An 8399-nucleotide genomic window follows, 5' to 3' on the forward strand; every position below is an offset into this window, starting at 1 on the left:
GGCCATGCTGGTAGCACAATTCCCTAAGGAAATAGAAAATGACTATTCTAAAATAAATCTGAGGACACACCCAGCCACAAAGTGGGAGGCATTTTATACAAATGCAACCAGGGACTTGGGGTCTGGCAGTTAGACCCACAGAAGAGCCCGACGTTGCTCAGGGCTGAAATGCAGGGCTCAGCCACCCAGGACCTGGGAGGTGCTGCAAACACGGCCTCCTCTCCCCATTAAGGGCCATTCTGACCACGCTTGGCCTTGGGTTTTCCTTGAAGAGCAGCTGAGAACTGCAAGGTCGGGTGGAGAGGCAAGAGGAGGCAGGAAGAGCTGCAAGAGGCACCTGGCAAAAGGGCTGAGAAAGAAAAGGAAAGGTGGGCAGGGCTCATTTGCATAACACCACACCTGGGAGAGGCCTGTGGCCTGCCTCACCTTATAGCTGGCCCTGGGTTCATGAGAAAACACTTAACTCCCATTCCTTGTGTGCTGTTTCTAAAGGCACGAAGTGTGTACAGTTCTTCTAGAAATACGGTCACATAAAATGCTAGAATAACATGCTTTATTTAAGTACTTAAGAGTACCCCTTGACTTGAGTTACCTGGAAGTTGGCCTCAGGGAAATACCTTGTTGACTTACCCTCAAGGGTAAATAAGACCTGGTCACAGGCAGGGACAGGGAGGGGAGAAAGGTTATTTCAACATTTTATTCACAGTCCCTGGGCTTCTTTGGAGAGCACCTTGGGGAATATTGATAACTTGAGTCCAGTTACTAAGTGTAATCATTGCAGCTGTAGCCTGCCAGGCGAGGCGGCCTTATTAACCCTCCTTTGCAGATGGGGTAACTACAAGACATGAATTCTCCAGCCTGGCAGAGGGGAATTCACCCTCAGAGTGGCAACCATTGTTCTGGATGCAGTGTCTTTGATTTGTGTCACTGGAGCGGGTGGGAGAGAGGCAAAGCAAGAGGAGAAACTGAATAAGAGCATGTAGGGACCGTAGGGACATAGGGACATAGGGGCAGCTGGGCTGGCGCAGGAGGGGGAGTTGAGTGCAGGATAGAGTCAGGACTGAAACCCTGGCTGATGCTGGCTTAGCCAAAGCATGGGCACCACAATTCCATAGGACTTCTGGAAGCTTCCCCATCACAGCCAGTGCAGAGCCCTTCCCCCGCTCCGGCCTGCCCCTTCTCTGTTTAGTGAGGCTCCCTTGTCATCAGCTCCTCTTTGCCCTGGGTCCCTCTTGGCATTAGAAACCCTAAGTGAACCCAGCGGCCCCACAGGATTCTAGGAATTACTCCTTTCCCGTTTCCTGAATGGGTTTTCAAAATCACCTCAGAGGTGGCTTTAAAAATCACGCCCCAGACAATTAGGAGGTCTGTCCTCCACAGACTCCATGGCAAATGGTTCCAGCAGCCAGGCAGGAGCAGTCTGGGCAGTTTTGGTAGACTGCACTTCAGGTCATGTTGTCTGAGTAATTCAGCCTGTCTGGAGCGGGGACTCTGAGGACAAAGCCCTCCCCCGGCTCTTCTCTCAGCCCCGGCTGTGGGACCTCTGGGCCCAAATGCTAATTCTGAGGTAAAATGTTCCCCAGACTCAATTTGGGAAAACCATAAAACCCCAAGAGGCATTTCTACCAGTGATCTGAATATTGGGTTTCATCTTATAAAATGTATAAGACTTAAAAATAAAACATATAAAAGCCCAGTTTTAATGCCTCCAACTCTTATTTTACAAAGTAAAACTGGCAGACGTGGTCCCTGTTCTACTCTGCAAAGAGGATTATGAAGCCCCAAAGGCCCTGAGGGGCCAGCCCTGCCCGCCTGTCCTGTCAGCGGCACAGCCAAGGCCCCAGGTGAGAGCAGGGCCTGGCTCCCCAGCAAGGAGTTGCGCCAACAACCCCAATCTGCACCTTGGCAGAGTTTTCCCGTTACCTGTGTGATTTTCTGACCATGGGGATGTAGGTGGGATCCTCTTCATTTTGCGAATGAGAACACTGAGGCCCAGAGAGGCGAAGGGCCTCCCCAGGTACCACAGCGAGAAGGAGGCAGAGCCAGGAGGACCCTCACTCCTGTCTCCTGATTCCACCTGCTGTTCATTTCGCCACATGTGCCTTCAGGGGACAGCAGTGCTCCTGATGGGGTGTTTACTGGAGGAAAAAGTGCAATGCCCTTCTGTAATTTCCGTGGGGGCTGGTCTTCCCCTTAAGGGTGAGATGACCCTCCCTGCCGTAGCCCTAGAGGAAGCAGCAGTTTTTCTCCCACTCTCATGGCAGGATATGTGCAGCATCTTCAACTTTCCGACTCATGTTTCCAGATCTGTGGGGAGCTCTTCCTGATCAGTGAGTGGATTTTCCATTTTATATAGTTTCCTGAGGCAACAGGGGCTCTTTGCTTTTTGTGGCAAGACAGGTTTCAAAAATCCTCAGGGGGAGAAAGAAGGAGGGCTGGCCAGAAAAGGCATCAAGAGTTGGAGGAGGGCGCACGGTGGACGCGTCCATGCGTGGGAGTGTGTCTCCCTAACCGGGAGACTGGGGTGCAGCACCTGTGTCCCCACCTCATAACCCAGTGCTCCATGTGTTGGAACTGGACAAGGTGGTTGTGTGGGGGTAACACCCTGTGAACGCTGTGCAGGGTTTGAAATTACAAGTCTCAAGAGTGACCTGGCGGAGAGAGGAATGGTGAACGCTTGCAGTCTAAAAGCATGTGTTAAAAGTCAGAGTAGGCCAGGTTTGATTTCTGCAGCATATTTCCACTCCAGAAAGGGATTGTATTCTACCTTTTCAGCAGGCAGACATTTCCCTTGTGGGGGAGCATGGCCAACGAAAGGTCACACGGAACAGTCACTCTCTGGGATGCCAGCAGAGCAGGGCAGACACATGCCCTGGTTTTCCAGGGAGCAGACTGAGTGAGCTGTAGGAGGGTCCTTCTGATGTTAATCTTGGCAGAATTCTCAAATGAGTGAACAAATAGTGACAGGAGATAAAGTAAAACTTTGTTCAAAGAGCAACCCCTGGACTGAGTCTGATTACCCTCCACGCCCCACCTGGGCAGGGAGGAGAGACCAGAAAGCCAGCAGCAAACAGTAAACTTTTCCAAGAATTAGGGAAGAAGAAGTTCCTGACACCCCGCAGCAAAAACAACCTCAAAATTCCCCTGGAGAGAGACCCACAGGAACCGGAGTCAAGGTGGCCTTTCACGTCACTGAGGGAGGAGTCACTGACAAGTGTGCTGGGGATTGTCTGCCCATGGAAGAGAGACTAAAGGAGTGAAAGAAAATACAGGAGAACACGTTTATGACGTTGGAGCAGGAGTAGGGAATGCCTTGGGCAAGACACAAATCACAAAGGCAGATGGAGGAAGAGTGATGCCTGCCTTCATCAAAACGTGAAATGCCTGATTCAAAGTCAGAAACCACTAGAAGCTGAGATAAAAGACAAGCAACAGAGTAGAAGATATTCATGTGTGTGTGTGTGTGTGTATAGGTATGCATGTGTGCATATATATACACACATACACATATACAAATGTATGTGTATACACAGAAATTCTGGATTGTTACCAAAGCTCTATGAAGAACTCCTATCTATCAGCAAAGAAAAAGACCTAGACCAGCAACCCAGTAGAAAAACAAAGAAGAGGACCACCCAGTTCATAGAAAAGAAAATGCAAATGGAAAGTAGGAGAGTCCACAGGGACTCTTGCTTATCTAACTTATGTACATTGAATTGCCAGCGAAGGCTTTTGTTTATACTGATTTTATAAATAAAAATAAAAAATTAGCTGAAGATTAAACCCAAGTGATGTGATGTATTAGTTCCAACACATAGGAAGGGACTTCTTAGCCTAAAAAATATGACCCCTTTTGTGTGAAGCTGAGTTTCAATAGTCCAAGAAGAGAGAAGAGCTGCAGGCGAAAGAGGGCCAGGGGACAGAGGGCCAGGGGACAAGGCAGGAGGCTGGTGGCAGGGGCTCTCAGAAAGTGGCAGCCCAGCAGCTCTGTGGGGCCGGGTCTGGGTTCGGCTGTGCCCCAAGGGCTGGGTACTCAGTGCAGTGTGACGAAAGCAGATGAGTGGTGGAGGGGACTCTACACTTGAGTCAAGGTCACATGCAGGGCCTCCCAGTGCCTGGGAAGGATGGAGTCCAAATTTAAGACCCTTCTGAACACTATTCTGCAATCTATGCTTCATTTATATTAGGTTGGTGTAAAAGTAATTTCAGTTTTGGACCATGAATTTTAAATCATTATAACTAGGTTCAAACATGTCTTTATTAATCAAAATAGGAACCATTACAATCAACACATTTTTGCCAATGAGAAATAAGTTTGTTTATTTCTGTAGCATAAAAATCCATGCTTCAAGATTCCACAAACTCCTGGAAAGCATTTTCTGCATCCTGCTGGTTGTGGAAGCATTTTCCCTGCAAAAAGTTGTTGAGATGCTTGAAGAAATGGTAGTCAGTTGGCGAGAGGTCACGTGAATATGGCGGACGAGGCAAAACTTCATAGCCCAATTTGTTCAACTTCTGGAGCATTGGTTGTGCAACGTGTGGTCAGGCATTATTGTGGAGAAGAACTGGGCCCTTTCTGTTGACCAATGCCAGCTGCAGGCATTGCAGTTTTCAGTGCATATCATAGATTTACTGAGCAGACTTCTCAGATGTAATGGTTTCACCAGGATTCAGAAAACTATAGTGGATCAGACCGGCAGCAGACCACAAAACAGTGACCATGACCTTTTTTTGGTGTAAGGTTGGCTTTGGGAAGTGATTTGGAGCTTCCTGTAGGTCCAAGCACTGAACTGGTCAGGGCCAGTTGTCACAGAAAATCCACTTTTCGTCACACATCACAATCTGATCAAGAAATGGTTTGTCGTTGTTGTGTAAATAAGAGAAGACGACACTTCAAAACGATGATGTTTTTGATTTTCGGTGAGCTCATGAAGCACCCAACTGTTGAGCTTTTTCACCTTTCCAATTTGCTTCAAATGCCCAACAACCATAGAATGTTGACTTTAAGATCTTTGGCAACTTCTCATGTAGTTGTAAGAGGATCAGCTTCGCTGATGGCTCTCAGTTGGTCCTTGTCAACTTCCAATGGCCGGCCACTGCACTCCTCACCTTCAAGTCTCTTGTCTCCTTTGCAAAACTTCTTGAACCACCACTGCACTGTACATTCATTAGCAGTTCCTGAGCGGAATGCGTTGTTGATGTGGCAATGTCTGCGCTGCTTTATGACTCATTTTGAACTCGAATGAGAAAATCCCTTGAATTTGCTTTTGTCTAACATCATTTTCATAATCTAACATAAATATAAAATAAACAGCAAGTAATGTCATTAGCAAAAAAAATAAAGTGAGAAATGCACATTAAAATGATGTATAACATAACCACATTTATTTAAGAATGTATTCTAATATCAAATGGCAAATTTCAACAATGCTAAAACCACAATTACTTTTGCACCAACCTAATATATATGTAAATTTTAAAAGATCTGAAAATAATTGTCTTTCTTCTTCTATTGCACAATTTCTAAGGCACATTTGAATTAGCAATGTTGAAATTTTTTTAGAAAGAGGCTAGAAGGAGCCGAGTGATCCATTTTCATAGTGAAACTATAGCCTCAGCCACAATCTTCATCTCACCTTCTTTCTCTATCTTTGGTTTTGTTCTTTTTCGTAATTCACCCATGTATTTATTCTGTAATGAAGAGTTGTGTACACCTTCCAAGCACCAGGGGCTGCCCTGGCTTCCAGGAAACAATCATGGTCCCTGGCCCTGACCTTAGGGGATGGCCAAGGGGCAGGTCCCTGCCAGGGGGTGTGAAGGACCCTGGAATGATGACATGGCTGGGGCCTTCCTGGCGGGCGTTCTGAGCTTCCCCAGCAGCCTGCAGCCACTGTGAGGGGCCACACCATGCAGGCCAGTGGTCCAAGATTTACACCCACAAAAAGCTTGATCCCTTCCCAATCAGGTTAGCCTCCTTCAAAGGCTTCAGGGCTTCTGGGGAAGGGAAGCAAACATTTGCTGAGTTCCTGCTATGTGCTGGGACGGTGCTCGGAAGTTTCACAGGTGTTATTTCGTTTAGATTGGACATGCCTTCTGGAACAGCTTGCTGTGCCTTATTGAAAATCAAAGTAGCTATTGCACATACATAGTGGGCACACGAAACTTCACCCTCTGGGCTCAGTCAGGCCGAGTTGCTGCAGGCAGAGCCAGATGTAGAGGCTGAGCAGGGACTGTCGCTCTTTTTTCTCTTTTGAAATGAACAGATATGGAATTTGCTCCCCTTCTCAGAAGGTGTGCCTCCACCCCACACTTGTGACAAGTGTTATTATTCTTTTTAAAAACTCTGTAGAACATGTTAAACATTCTGCTTTTATTATGGGTTAAATCACGCCTGGGGAGCAGGCTCTGGTGTAAGGGGACTGGCACAGGGTAAGGGTACCTGGGCTCCCCTCTCAGTCCTGTCTGCCTCCCGACATGCTCCACCACCGCCTCTCTGATAATACAGCATGATATGCAGATCTCTTATAAAGGAGCCCACGTGACACAGGAAACCAGGAGAAAGCAGTCCTAGAAATCCCCAAATCTTGGAAGCAGAGATGTACAAGTAAGGTACAGCATGTGCTATTAAGTGGCAATGTCCTTCCAGTAGGGCAGCCACCTTTGTCATTGGTTTCAGCAGGTACTAGGAGTAAGCGCATTTACCACCTGGAAAAAATAAAAATAAGAATCACATTCAAAATCCAACTTAGGCCTCCCCAAATCTCTAAAATGTAGAAATGTGTAGCTCTCCTTCTTTCTTCTCATTTATTGGCCTTCTGGGGGCACCATCTTGTCAATAATGCCCAGTACCTTCGGACAGGTGCCTTACCTGTTCTCTGGAGCATCGGGAGCTGGGATGGATTAGGAACAGAGCAGAGACGTGATTGATCCTCTTGTCTGCACTTGCACCTCTCAGCTCCCTGAGGTACAGAGCATCAGTTTAGTGTCCCTGTCTTCTCCTGAGGTCCCTCTAGCCTCTGAATTCAAATCCTGCCCCTCCCCAGAGTTCTCTGAGCTGGCTCTCTCTCCTTGGCACCTGTAGCACCATCTCTTTGGTTCCCAATAATCCAGAGCTTTCTCTCCTGGTAGTAGCACTGACACCATAATCAACCCATCGTCCTCCACATCTACCAGAAGTTTCTGGATCCTGCCCCTGGTCCCCTCCAACCCATTCTCTACCCCACAGGGCCTCCTCAGAAACACAATGTGTGCTACTTACACTGTGTGTGCCAAATGGGGTGTTCAAAGGATGAGTGTGTGGGGGCCAGAGTAGGCTGGGAGGGGAGGTTCAAGGAGAAAAGTCCCAAGAGAGTCGAAGCCCCTGGAAAGCTGGGAGGAGCTGGGACACACTGGGGTCTGACAGAAGCAGAACTATAGAGGAGCAGAAAGGCTAAAGCAAGTGTGTCCTGAGCAGGGGGAGAGGGCTAGCCCCCCAGGGGGCGGGGGGATGGGAGAGGATTATACTTGGAGCGGTTGGTGGATGCAGGCCCTGAGTGGGGCAGTAGTGAGGGCTTGGACCTTCCCCAGTGGGCACTGGATGCCACTGAGCAGGAGCCCCTTTCATTGTAATTCATGATGATTTTGTCTTCCATCTTCGGGAATAAAAATGGCACAATTACTCCTCTACAAAAAGCTTCATCATATTTTAGGAGCATATATACCACCCTCCTTTCCCTGGCCTTCATTGTCCTCTGGCCTTCCTATGAAAGCTTAGTTTCTCAAGCCCACCAATATTCATTTTGGGGCCACTTCTCTTGGCAAAAAGGCCACTCCGTCCTGTTACAGCCAAAGCTGGAGTGGGGCTGGGGAATGTCACATGCTTCAGGGGTGTCTGTTGTGTGCATTTTACCTGGCAGAGCTCACAACATTAATGTGTGAAGGGGGAGCCTCAGTTCAGGAGGGCAGGGCTGGTGCCCCTGCCTGGGAGGTCTGGGGGCTCCAGGGCTGTGCCCCACACTACCTGTGACAGCCTGCTGCTCCCTGCTCTGTTGGTTGCCCGCGTGCCACTGCAGTATTTGCCTAACACTTTAGAGCCAACAACGATACTCATTAGATTTTTATTTCAAACACAGCTTGAATTCTATCCCATTTCCATGTTACCCGAAGGGACAAGTTCCCTAGTTCTAAATCTGGATGGTCAGAACTGAGAAATCACCGCGCCTCCGAATACAGGCACTTTTATGTTGTAACTACTGTCTCTGCTCCTTGCTGTCTGCTTTGCAGTTTGGGAGTCTCCCCGGGTGATGGTGCCTCCAGATAAAAGTTGTAATGAGAGAGGGAGGGCGGGGAGAGGGTCGGGTGACAAGGCCGGCGGGAGGTAAACAGAGACCTTCTCCAATCAAATGTCTAGAAGGCGGCAC

At 48.2% G+C, this 8399-nt stretch overlaps 1 pseudogene; it reads right to left on the reverse strand.

The window, feature by feature from the left end:
• Positions 1 to 4260: 4260 nt before the first annotated feature.
• LOC123637458 lies at positions 4261 to 7631 on the reverse strand (annotated as a pseudogene).
• Between the last annotated feature and the right edge of the window lie 768 nt (positions 7632 to 8399).

This window comes from Lemur catta, chromosome 4 (assembly GCF_020740605.2).
Source record: "Lemur catta isolate mLemCat1 chromosome 4, mLemCat1.pri, whole genome shotgun sequence".
Classification (NCBI taxonomy): domain Eukaryota; kingdom Metazoa; phylum Chordata; class Mammalia; order Primates; family Lemuridae; genus Lemur; species Lemur catta.